The sequence below is a fragment of the Marmota marmota genome, unplaced genomic scaffold, assembly GCF_001458135.2.
Source record: "Marmota marmota marmota unplaced genomic scaffold, marMar, whole genome shotgun sequence".
Lineage (NCBI taxonomy): Eukaryota > Metazoa > Chordata > Mammalia > Rodentia > Sciuridae > Marmota > Marmota marmota.
The window spans coordinates 38,109,576-38,123,199 of record NW_026000057.1 but is presented as its reverse complement, the minus strand read 5'-3'; the positions used below and the strand labels follow the sequence as shown (position 1 = coordinate 38,123,199).

General features: G+C 38.1%; 1 pseudogene; it reads right to left on the bottom strand.

The window, feature by feature from the left end:
* LOC107141218 overlaps nt 1–9,116 on the bottom strand; it is a 110,437-nt pseudogene extending 101,321 nt beyond the window's left edge.
* Between the last annotated feature and the right edge of the window lie 4,508 nt (nt 9,117–13,624).

Here is a 13,624-nt window from a genome sequence, read left to right as displayed (position 1 = left end):
TTTAAGATTGTTGCAGCATGGGGGGTGAGATTGGCGAAAGGTAGGTGGTACGTGCGATTATCTTCCAATCAGAACCACTGAGATAGGGGCTCTGTATGACTGGCAGGGCTGTGTGCCAAAATATAATCAAATAGGAAACTGGGTGCCAATGGTAATTTTTTGAAATGTGCTTTTATGACATCCTCTACCAAGATGAAAGCAGTGTTCTCTAAAACAAACACAGCACCGGACTTGGGCTAAAGCTCTGATATGAAATTTATTTATGTTTCACCAAACCCAACTTGAAAGTAATTATACATGATTTGAAACTTTTAATTGTTCTTGTTGTTTCTCTCTGCAAATAAGGAAATCCTGGCTTTCTGCAAAAAACCCTCTAGATTCTGGCTATTGGTTTCTTTTCAAGGTTCTGCCACACTAATTGCTTTCTGTTTGATTCTGTGCCCTTCTGAAATTGAAGGTTGCCTCGAGGCAGGGAGAAAAGGCACGGTGGTGACTTGTGGGTTTGGGGACTAGGGTAACCCACAGCTGTGGCCACAAGCCAGTCTCATTATCCCACGGCTCCACTGGGCCATCCGGGGGGCCCATTTGACTGCTTCAGATCTGCGACTATGACCAAAGGGTTAGAATCTCAAGTCTTTCTCTTTGCATTATTTATCATTTCTGACTGATAACAGCACCACTTTCTTCTAGGAACCAAACACTTGTCATTATGGTTTTGTTTTAATGTGGTATTTCATATTGTATTTCACTGCTCTTCAACCACAGATTTGCAAAGTAGGAATATATTAAAGGATACATATTTCACAGGAAACAGACATTTCACTTCTTTTCAGCAACCCTATGACTTTATTGCCTCTACATCAACATATCTCTGATATTAGCTGTTTGATTGCTCCCATTAAATCTGGCTAAACCGAAGTGGTGAAAGTGGAAATGAGTTTATTGGGTCCTGAGAACATGCATGCATTTGATGAAGTCAGAGACAATTTCAACATTTATGTGACCTGACAGTTTTGTTAACAGGATTTCAAAACCGTAAATTCAAAGTATTAATAAAATGGATCGTTTGGTTATACAGCAAGGTTGACTGTGGGGTTTACAGACATCCTTTCTGAATGAAAACTCTATGGAAAGGGGTAGTGAAAAGGAATGGCTGCAATTTGGACTGCCTGGGTTCCCTTTTTAACTCTGTCACTCACCAGCAAGGGACCTCCATCAAGTCCCTTCTCTGTGCTTTAGTTTCTCATAGGTTACCTGAAGGTTGCCATGGTACCCAGGACATAGTGTTATTCACACATACCTAGTGCTTAGAACAGCACCAGGCACCTGGTGGCAGTTTAGTAAATATCAGCTGCCATTATCTTCTGAAAATGTGCTAGCACTTCCTTTATTTTGTTCATTAAATATAAGTTAGCTTTTCCCTGTACACTCTGGGTAATCATTAGGGACTTTGGTGATTACCCTCCTGCCCCATGGGGAGGCGCTGTTGCAGACTCATCCCATTAGCTGGTTTCTGTCTGCCCATCCAGATGGCATAGCTGTCTCTCTGTGGGTCAGCGGGAATGTTTGCTTGTCTTCTATTTCATCACTCTCTGTTTTCTGCCCTCACTACTTCCCCTCAATCCCTACATCCAGGGCCCACTGCCTTTCTGTTCAAATTCTCGTTTTGCAGTTTACTGGCCTGTATGATCCTGAACTTACCCAACCCTCAAGCTTAAAGCATTAGGGGCCTCATTAACAAAAAGGACAATAATAGTACTAACTTCTCAGTTTTGTTGTGGACGTGAGTTGAAGCAAGTGGAATGATTAGCATATAAGTGCTTGACAAAAGTTGGCAGTTATTGCAATTGTGACTAAACAGATAAAGTAATCCATCATCTGCATCTTGTACCTCCCATATCCTCTCTAGGTATAATGGAAGGTAATGTATGAAATTCTAATATAATCAAATATAATCAAGAGAATAGGAGTTTTCTGTGTAATGTTGTGCATTACAAACAGGAGAAAGCAGGGATTTCAAGAACTATTGTGTTCATTCAAAGTAAAACTAAATGTAATCCTTCAGCTCTTAAAAAAACATGTTTCATTTTCAAAAAGTCCTGTTATCTCATTTTATCCTTGCACTGAACTTCAGTTTGACCTGAATTATCTGAAGTAGTTGTCTGCATGGCCCAAATTCACTAGACAATTGCAGATACAGAATGGTTCCAAGCACCATTCTGATTGTAAATTTAAAGGCAACTATTTGCTGTGTTCTTTCTGCATAGTAATGCAATCTAGACAAATAGAGGTTTGGTCTCTAGGTACCTGGATCATGACCATATTATACTGGCCAAAGGTCATAGAGTCACACTCCCCAGAAATGGAAGGAACCACAAAACCTCTCTCATCCATTCCCATTATTTTACATATTGAAAGAGGCAAAAACACTTGTCTAAGGCCATAGAGCTGATGACTACTCATGGAACCAGAAGAAGGCCTCCTCTCACCCACTGACCTGCTAAGCCACGATTTGTGAAATCACAAGGGGTTTGGACTTATCCATAAGCATGCTTCTAACTAAACTTTCCAGTTTGATTACAGGTTTTGATTTTAAAAAACAAAACAAAATATATTTACCAAAAGAGCACTGACTCAGGAATCAGGAAGCCTGGCTTATCTGACTCTACCTGTTATAAGTTTGGGAACTAAACAGCACTTATTCCCCAGTCTTCATCTATAAAAAGGGAGAACATGGTGCCTACCCTGTCTGTGTTTATCCTGAACTGAACTGAACTGAACTGAGTAAAGCCAGAATATGTTTGTACTTATAGGGTTTTTTCATGGTGTTGGGATCAAATGAGATAATAAAGGAGAAAGTACTTTTATAAGAAAGATCACATGGACACTTATAAGAGCAGGGCTTTGGTGCCAAAATGTCCTTAGTCATGAATTCCAGCTCTGCCACATAACATCTATGTAACCTTGGCCAATGCACTCCGTACATGGGAATAAAGCTTATATTTTTATTAAATCTGCTTGAAAATTGAAAAACAAATAGTACCTAAAATATTTACACAAATTGATGTTTCAAGAAATGGTGACAATTAAAACAGTAGGCAGCAACAGTGCATTGTTATCTGCCTTGTGTTAGAGGCATGTGCATGACTTCAGTCCTACTCAATGCTACCCGCTCCTTCTGGATTTCACTTCCTGGAATTTTTGTCTTCCACACCAGGAAGGGAATTTCAGTTAATACTACAGACATAAGATGCATTTATCCTGAAATGAACTGAGTAAACCCAGAATATGTTAATACTTATAGGTTTTTTTTTTTTTCAGTTAAAGGATCAAACCCAGAGCCTCACACAGGCTAGGCAAGTGCTCTACCACTGAGCTACATCTGGTCCTTTATTTGTATTTATGAAATGACTTGTCAGAAACCAATGATGTAGAATTTAATGAAAGAAAACAATGACTGTTTTAAAAATCAGTGTGGGCTTATCCAGGTCATTTTTAAGACAATGAAATCTTCCACTTGATCCAAATAAGAAATATAATAGGGCTGGGGTTGTAGCTCTATGGTAGAGTGCTTGCCTAGCATGTGTGGGACATCGGGTTTGATTCTCAGCACCACATATAAATAAAATAAAGGTGACATTGCCAACTAAAATAATATTAAAAAAAGAAATCTAATAAACACTGTGGAAGATATTGTGCTAATTACAGACCAAGACAGGTTTCTTCTACACCTCTGCATGGACTTGGTGGGCTTGCTCACCAACATACGCCTGTGCCTACAAGGTGCAAAGAGCCATACGGAAGTCACCAGAAGGGCCTTAGTGGTAAGTGTGCCCACAGGCCAATGCTGATTGGGAAAATGGACACTTCATGTGCAGAGATTTCCCCACACAGAAAAGCATAGATATCTTATGACTCTTAACTTACTCCATTTTTACTCCTCCATTTATGTTGGAGAATTGAAAACTTAAGTCGATGCATAGTAGCATACATAAATTCATAAAGTCCATCATCAGAAAGTAAAACCACGGGGTGGGAGCGATCAAAATAAATTATATTGTCATAAAGCAATTAAGAGAAAATTAGGCAATCATAAGGTGATAAAAGCCTATTAGTTAAAGGGCCTGAAAAACACAGCGGGTTGTAAAAAATTAAATTCTCACACACAGAAAAATGCAAATACATGCAATTGTCTCTCCATGGCAAACAGTCAAATTACTGATTTGTGTGAAAAGTTAAAATAAAAGCCTTGAAAAATGTTAAGTGCAATTTTCTCATCAGTGTTCAGATTTGAGGATTTCTTCCTTCTAAATTCTTATCCTTTTCCTGGTCTTCACAATAAGACTTACAAACAGCGTGGGCTTTTTTTTTTTTTTTTAAATAAGAAGATACATCCTTTAAAATGAAATGTAATACCATTTCATGATTTTCATATAGATTTCTACTTTTTAACTCATCGGGGCTTTTCTGAAATTATAGTCTTTTGATGTCAGAAGAACCTGATTTGAACACCATTATTAGAAATTAAGAAACTAAGAAATTATTATTAGAAATTAAGAAATTATTAGAAATTAAGAAATTAAGAACACTATTATTAGAAATTAAGGCCTGGAAAGGTTGAAGCCAAGTTTGCCCTGGGTTGGTTAATGGGAGTGGATCTGGTTTAGAGACCAGATCACCCCTGCTCCTTTTTCCAACCCATAGCTCTTTCCATCAGGCTTCTTGAAAGAGATGATCTGCATCAGGAAATTTTTTCTGAAAGAGATAGATACCAAATAAATTTTGGCTTTGTGGGTCATAAAGTTTCTTGCAACTACTGAATCCTGCTGTTGTAGAGCAAAAGCAGTCATAAACCATGTATAACCAAAGAAGTGTACCTTGGTGCCAGTTAACTTTACATTTCACGATACTGAAACGAACCCAAAAGCACTCTACCACTGTGCTATATCCCAGTCCTTTTAAAAACTTTGAGACATGGTCTCAATAAGTGCCCAGCCTGGTCTCAAACTTTGGACCTCCTGCCTCAGCCTCCTGAGTCACTGGGATTACAAGCATGCGCCACCACACCCGGCGCCAGTGAACTTTATTTACCAAGACAGGCCAGGGCCCAGATTGGACCTGTGATTAGTAGTTTGCCGACACCTGGTCTATATAATTTTTTTTTTTCCCCAGAAATCATTAAGGAGACCTTAAAATAAGCTAAGCCAACGTTTCTAGCTATATACGGATGTTTGTCATGGGAAAATTGGCCAGTTAACCTTGGACAGGTGTGCATTTTTTTTTTCCTGAGTATTAGCATCAGAGGCCCCTAACTCAGGTTAATTGTATCCTTCTCTTCCCCCGTTTCAATGGGAGGTATTAGTGATGCAGATGGGTGACAGGACACAATGACCTTGCAAGCATCCCAGATGTCTCCTTGTCCACAGTGGTTGATTTGAGCTTAAGGCAGAAATCAAACTACTTCTCTGCAACCAGATTACCCTTTGTCTTAACTCTTCAAGTAAATTGTCTTTTTTGGCACTGAGACAAATGCCATCATATATAAATTATCCATGTATATACAAGTTTCTAGATTTTCACTTCCATTTTATTAATCTCACTATTCCTCCATGAATACATGTTTACCATATTATAACTTCCTCACCAGAAAGATCCCTATTCAGATTTTCTTTTAGGTCTGTTAAAAAAAAATTCACAATTTTCCTCTTACATCTTACACATTTTTGTAATAGCCTTTACATAAGGGTCATTTCACCAATTTCTAAAGTAGCAAACAGGAATACAATGCACATTGCTGAAGCCTGTGTATGCAAAGCAGGAAAGACTGAATTTGAAGCAACTCAGACAGGCAGCCTGAGAATGCTGTGTAATGGCTGTATTCTCTCTGGCTCTGATGTGTACCAAAAAAAGAATACAGAATGGCAAAGGCCGGGAAGAAGACAAAAGCCAGACAATATTGCAAAGGACTTGGCCCCTGTCTGGCAGCCTCTTGGTGAAGAGACTCATCAGCACTCTCAGAAAGAGTGTCAGCAGCTGCCCCTGAGGATAAGGGTTGCAGGAAACATTGGGCAGGCCGCATCCTCCTTTCAGGTTGCACAAGCTTTTGGTTTGCGGTTGGATGCAATTGATCCCTCTCTGTTTCCCTTCTTCCAGATCATCTCCCTTCCCATTCTGGTGAACTGTCCTATTCCAAGTCAGTTCTTGTCTTATACTTGAGATTATTCAGCCCAGCCTTTCTTGTTTTAGTTACTTGCATCACATTCTTGCAATCACTTCTGTACCTGTGTTTGTTTGAAGGGGCCTGATGTTCCTTTACTACCTGATTCTAGTCACTTGACTTCTTTTGCTTTGTTATGGGAATGACCTCCCTCTGGGCCATTTTTGCCTTCTGGTTTTCCAGATCCGGGGCAATCCCCCAGTTCTTCTGATCACCCCCTTCTTCCCCAGGAACGTTGTCCCTAGAAACCTGCTGGCTTCTGGGTGACATTCCATGCCAACCCAATGCTTCTCTCTTCCCCACAGCTCTAGATCTATGACTGGAGGTGTGTATGCAGATGTGTATTTCTATATAAACTGCTTACAATGTAGTATCCAATACATTCCACACAGTAGATCATGTCTCAACTTATCCTCTTGTTTATTTTATAAAATCCTGTGTTAAACAAACTGCTGCAGATATTATTGAGAATGTATCTAAGCTATATGGATCCAGGCAACGTGAGAGTCATTCTCCTACAAGCACTTTGGGCAAATCAGGTGAGCAGAGCTCCTTAGTCAAAGGCAGATAATACCAAGTGGCAGTTAATATATTATTTGATGCATATCCTCAAGTTTAGAAATTGTATAACACTTCTATGTGAGGATGTGGCCTATAGGTCTCATATCACCCTAAGACTTCCAACTTGTATTTATGGCCTGAATTCCCACTCATACAGAGAGGTCTCCACCATGGTCTTAGAATTGGCCTGGCAAACTTGAAAGATAGCCATATCCAGGAACTACTCCAGACCAAATATTAAAACAGAGTTCCTAAGGAGAGATCCAAGCAATCATATTTTAAAAATTTCCTAGGTGATCCCAGTGTGAAACTGGGGTTGAAAATCACTATATATTTGAGGAACTTTCAGAGGCACCTGCTTTGCTGCTACATACCCTTATGTTCCCAAATTTTCTTTCTCTTAAACTTACAGAAGACTTATGGGAGCCCAGTCTGTGATTTAGGTCAGACAATCTAACTTGTATTCAAAATTTGGGTTTATTTTTGTCCTTTCCCTGTTGCATTAATCCTCTGAACTCAGAAAGTGATGTATCAGAGAGAATTATTTATAATTTTTAAAAGGACCACATCAATGCTCAAAACCCATGGGTCTGTCTCCACAGAGAAATGGCTGTGGTATTTTTGAAGAGCCTGGTAGGAATTTCAACAGAATGAAAAGTTGGTTGAGTGTTAGTGGAATCAAAGCAAGTCCACAGTGGAATACAATTGTTAAAACAGCATTGTACCAGTCAACATTTTCAGATGCAAACGGCAAAACTCACTGTAGTTAGTCTAAGCAGAAAATAAATTTACTAAGAAATAAATGTGGGCAGGAGTGCCCAAATGGTGCCATAGGATTGCTTTTATGAAGCGCCTGCTGTGCTGCTTTTGGAGGGCCAGTGGGGAAGTTCACACCCTGGTCTTGGAGCTGGAAACCCTGAAGATCTGTTAGCACCTATGCCTACCCCCAGTGGATGCCTCCATCACCAACTTCGCCAAATGGTGTCTTTTCTTAAGGTGCTGTTTTCCAAGTGAACATCTCACCAAAGCACATGATGCAAAATGGTGTCTAGCTTCAAGGATTGCTGGAAAACAATACTTTGCTCACTACCACTACCAAGGAAGCAAAACGGATCTTATGGGAAATTCCTAAAGTATAGGAAGGATGTTTAAAAGATCTACAGCAGTCTTAAAGAATGACAAACACCTTTTCATGCTTTTTCCTTTGCCTTACTAGAAGCATCCTGTGTGCTCCCAACCTAATAAAAGCTTACTGGAAAAGACTTGATGTTCGTCAGCTATATGTCTGTGAACTTTTGTACCTCGTCTCTCTCCAGTAATGGGGCAGAAGAAAGGTTTTATTTGTTGCTAAAAACATTTGTGTTTCTGGAGTCAGTGAGGAGAGGGCTACTTATGAGGATATAAAGAAGAGTCTCCCTTTCTACCCCCTCCCCCCCAAAAAACAACAACCCTGGAAGAGCTCCCTGCAACCCTGCCTACTCTCATTTACACACAGGTACCCCTGAAGTCCTAGTTGGACTTCACAATTAAGACAGTTTATAGCATACTTGAAGCAGATTTTGAAACAGCTACATTAAAATACTAATGGAATTTTAGAGCGATAAAGAAATATTGGAAAGAGAATGCTGAGAAAATATAAAAACAAGCTAGATTTTATGGAAAAGTTGGTACTCTTTCTCTCAGAGACAGAACAAAGGAACTTTAAAAATTATTATCAGAGACTATCAGGAAGGTTTTTATTTAGACCAAAGGAACAAATCCCTCAAGGATTGCCCTTGGGACCCTAAGGAATTCTCTTGACCCTTCAGTAAAGGCAGTCTCATGGAAGACAAACGGTTTCCAGAAAATCTTGCCTAGAGGCAAAATCCTGACCCAGACAACCTCTTCAAGACTCTTGCATGTTTTGATGCCATGAAAAAATCTTTTCCTGGTCCTCCAGTGGAAGCCAAATTAGTGTCTTCAAGCATGGTTAAGTTTGTGAAGTCAGATGAAACCTCTGGTTAGTTAGTGGAATAAAGGATCTGAGAACCTGCTCGGTCATCTAACCTCACCCTCACGCCACCAGCAGTTTGAATCCATGCTGTCCCCTGCCCTCTTATCCAGGACAACCCTTTGCTTTTGGAAAAGCAGTAAGAAGTGTGAAACACAGACTTCAAAGACAAAGGGAATTCTATTTTGACATTATGATTTCATTAAGCCGTTACCCATCATGAAAGGTCATCAGTAGAGAACAAACGAGATAAGCATTGGTCTGGACATCCTCCAGAAAGGCTGGGGGAGGAGTGGCTTCAGAGAACAGCACGGCATGATTAAAGGGTACAGCCTGCTGATGGTGCATGTTCAATCTGCACCCAGGAGGGAGCAGTTTTCTATCGCAAGCATTTGCTTATTAGCGTTTGTCCAGTTTGAGGGAGAAAAGTTGTAATTGGGGACACGACCTATGTTATCAAGCTACATAAAGACACTGGTGTCTCTTCTTCCTTTTTTTTTTAAATAAAAATTTTTATAGAAATTTTAGGTTCACAGCAAAATTAGTGGAAGGTGCAGAGATTCTCCATGTTCTACCCTCACACAGATGGAGCCTCTCCATTATGGACATCCCCTAACAGGGTGGTAACAGCTGATGAACTTACATTGCCATCATCATCATCATCATATCAAGTCCAAAGTTTACATTAGGATTCATTCTTGGCATTATACTTTCTATGGAGTTGGGAAAATATTTAATGACATATAGCCACCATTATAGTTTCATGCAGAATAGTTTCACTACCCTAAAAATCCTCATGCTCTGACTCTTCAGTAATTCTTCTCCTTATGGCAACTACTGATCATTTTGCTGCCTCCACCCTTTTGCATTTTTAAAGAAAATCATATAATTGGAATCATACAGGATGGAGTCTTTTCAGACTTGACTTATTTCACTTGGTAATATGGATTGAAGTTTCCTCCATGTCTTTTCATGGCTTGGTAGCTCAATGCTTTTCAGCACGGAATAATATTCCATTGTCTGGATATACTGCAATGTATGTATCCATTTACCTACTGAAGAATGTGTTTGTGGTTTTTTGGTTTTGGCAATTATGAAAAAAGCTGCTACAAAGATTTGTGAATTGTTTTTATATGGATGTAAGTTTCAGCTCCATAAATACCAAGGAGCACAATTGCTGGGTTATATGGGAAGGGTATGTTTAGTTTTATAAGAAACTGCCACACTGTCTGTCAAAGTGATTGAACCATTTTTCATTTCCACCAGCAACGAATGTTTCTACTGCTCCACGTCTTTGTCAGCATTTGGTGTTGTTGGTGTTCTAGATTTCAGGTGTTCTAGTGTGTGTTCTTATCTCACTTAGTCTACATTTCCCTGGAGTCATATGATGTGGAACATCCTATCATATGCTTATTTGCCATCTGTATACTTTCTTTGGTGAGATGTTTCTTAAGGTCTTGGACTTATTTTTAAACTTGCTTGGTTATTTTCTTAGTGTTGAGTTTTAAGAGTTCTTTGAACATCTTGGATAATATTCCCTTTTTGGATATGTGTTTTATAGATATTTTCTCCCAGTCTGTGGCTTGTCTTTTCGTACTCGAGCAAAAGCTTTTTATTTTAATGAAGTCCTGCTTATCAGTTATTTCTTTTTAGTTAGTTTGTTTGTTTTTCAATTATTTCTTTTATGGATAGTACCTTTTTATTGTATCTAAAATGGCATCATCAAACCCAAAGTCATCTAGGTTTTTACCTATTTATCTTCTAGGAGTTTTACAGGTTTGTGTTTTACATTAAGCTCTGTGACCCATCTTGAGTTAATTTATGTGAAGGGTGTGGGGTCTGTGATCTTTGTCTCTTCTTTCTCTCTCTCTCTCTCTCTCTCTCTCTCTCTTTTTCTCTCTCTCTCTCTGCATGTGGATGACCAGTTTTTCCAGCATCGTTTGTTGAAAAGACTGTCTTTGTTCCATTATATTGTCCTTGCTCCTTTGTCAAAGATCAGTTGACTTTATTTATGTGAGATTTTTATGGGCTCTCTTGTGTTACATTGATCTATTTTTCTTTTCTTTTGCCAATATCAAACTGTCTTATTGTAACTTTATAGTATGTTTTGAAGTTGGGTAATGTCAGTCCTTCAACTTTGTTCTCCTTCAATTGTGTGTTGTTCTGGATCTTTTGTCTTTCCATATAAACTTTAGAATCAGCTTGTCAGTATCCATAAAAAGAACTGATGATATTTTGATTTGGATTGCTCTGAATCTATAGATCATTTTGGAGAGATTTGACATCTTGACAATATTGTGTCTTCCTATCCATAAATATAAAAAATTTGCTTATTTTGTTTTTCTTTGATTTTGTTCATCAGTATTTTATAGTTTTCCTCATAGAGCTACTGTGCATATTTTGTTACATTTATACCTAAGTAAGTATTTGATTTGGGAGGTCCTTCCAAATGTATTTTGTTTTTAATTTCAAATTTCACTTGTTCCTTGCTCATATATAGGAAAGCAATTGACTTTTGCATATTAATCTTGTATTTTCTAACCTTATTATAATCTCTTGTTAGTTTCAAGAGGGTTTTTTGTTGATTCTTTCAGATTTTCTTTTTTTAAAAAATATTTTTTGGATGTTGATGGACCTTTTTTTTATTCACTTTATTTATATACAGTGCTGAGGACCGAACCCAGTGCCTCACACATGCTAGGAAAGCATTCTACCTCTGAGCCACAACTCCAGCCAGTACTTCTTTCAGTTTTTTACATAGACAATGGTGTCATCTATGAACAAAAAGTTTCATTTCTTCTTTATCATCCATATACCTTTTATTTCCTTGTCTAATCTTTTGTCTTAGCTAGGACTTTCATCACCAATGTCAAAAGGAGAAGTAGGAGGGGACATCCTTTCCTGGTTCTTCATCTTAGTGGGCAAACTTTGAATTTGTTGTCAGTATATTCGATAGTAGATGTAGGATTTTTGTAGCTATTCTTTATTAAGTTCCCTTAACGTCCTAGTTTTCATCATGAGTGGGAGTTGGATTTCGTCAAATATTTTTGCTATGATTGTGTGATTTTTCTTTTTTAGAGTCTTGATGCAATAGATTACATTAATTGATTTTCAAATGTGAATGCTAATATTTTGTTGAGGATATTTTGTGTTTATATTCATAAGAGATATTAGTATGTAGCTTTCTTTTCTTGTGATGTCTTCCTATGGTTTTGGTATTAAATGCTGGCTTCATAGAAGAAGTTAGCAAGTATTCTCTCCATTTCTATTTTCTAAAAGAAACTATAGAAGATTGATTTTTTTTATTAAATGTTTTTTTAGAATTCACCAGCGAACCAATTTGGGCTTGATGCTTTCTGTTTTAGAAAGGGTATTAATCAGCTGGGATTTTAGTAATTTCTGTCTTCTCTCTCTCTCTCTCTATATATATATATATATTTTTTTTTAACTTAGCTTGCTAGAGGCTGGTTGATTTTGTTGATCTTTCCAAAGAACCAGCTTTAGTTTCAGTGGTTTTCTCTATTGATTTCCTATTGATTTCTGTCCTAATTTTTAGTATCTTCGATTATTGACTTTTATTTCAGTGTGGTCGGAGTGCAGGTGTTGGATGATTTTTATTCTTTTAAAAATTTTAAGGTGTGTTGTATGACCCAGAACATAATTTATTTTGGTGGGTATTCCATATGCAAGCTTGTGAAAATGTGTATTCCACTGTTGTTGGATAAAATGGGCTATGGATGTCAATTATGTTACTTTTCCTTAAATTTTTAATTTCCATTCTATTCTTGAATACTTTCCATACTTTGTAGAGGAGTCTGTCATAGATGCCAGAGCAGGGGATCAAACAACTATTTCAAATTTTTGAGACATGAATGAATGGAAATAAAAATATCTTGATATCAATATCTGTCATTAATTATCTACTAGGCACTATAAGCAGATTATATTGATTTTATTTTCAAAACAATGCCCGTGAAATATTTATTATTTAGAAAAATGATGCTCAGGGATGTTAGGGAATTTGTTCATACTTATATATAGTATTTACACACAATCTTTGTGTTTTTATTTGTTTTTGGTACCAGAATGGAACCGTGGGTGCTGAACCATAGAGCCAAACTCCAGTCCTTTGTATTTTTAAATTTTGAGATAGGGTCCCACTGATTTGCTGAGGCTGGCTTTGAACTTTGAAAGTGATCTCTTTGAACTTGCGATCCTCCTGCCTCAGCCTCCTGAGCTGTCAAATCTTTGTTTTTTATAAGGGACACAATAACACCATATCCTCTTGCCCTTTAGTGTATGCTGCCCGATCTGTAATTGCTAGCTCCAGCAAATTCTTTGCTTGAAGACTTTCAGATTGACCTTGGAGCCCATTCTATTCCTGCAGCAAGTCAAAAGTACTTAAGCATGAGTGTTCTACTTCCCTCCAAGCATAGAAATGATCCAGCTCCAAGTTCTTTCAGGTGGAATAACTCCAAGACACGCGTTCTACTCGGAGCTTATCCCATTCAGGATAAGTGCAGTTATCCCCAGTGGTAGCTTGCTTGATAACAAACCCTTTATTGGCTCTTTCATTCCATTTCTCACTTCTCCATTTACCTATCAATGTTACAAATAAACCACTTACACTTGGACCATCTTAGCTTTGAGAGGAAATCAGATAAGATAGCTGCAACTGTGCCTTGCTACTGCTACTCAATGGAGGTTGGGGCTGAGGTTAGTGTGAAGGTTTGGTTGCATAATGGCCTCAATTCTCTACCACTCTCTGCATCCATACCATTTGTAATGTTAGTCTTCAGGTCCTCCCAGCAAGGGAAAAAAGAGCATTTCTCCATTCTCTATATTTACATTGGATG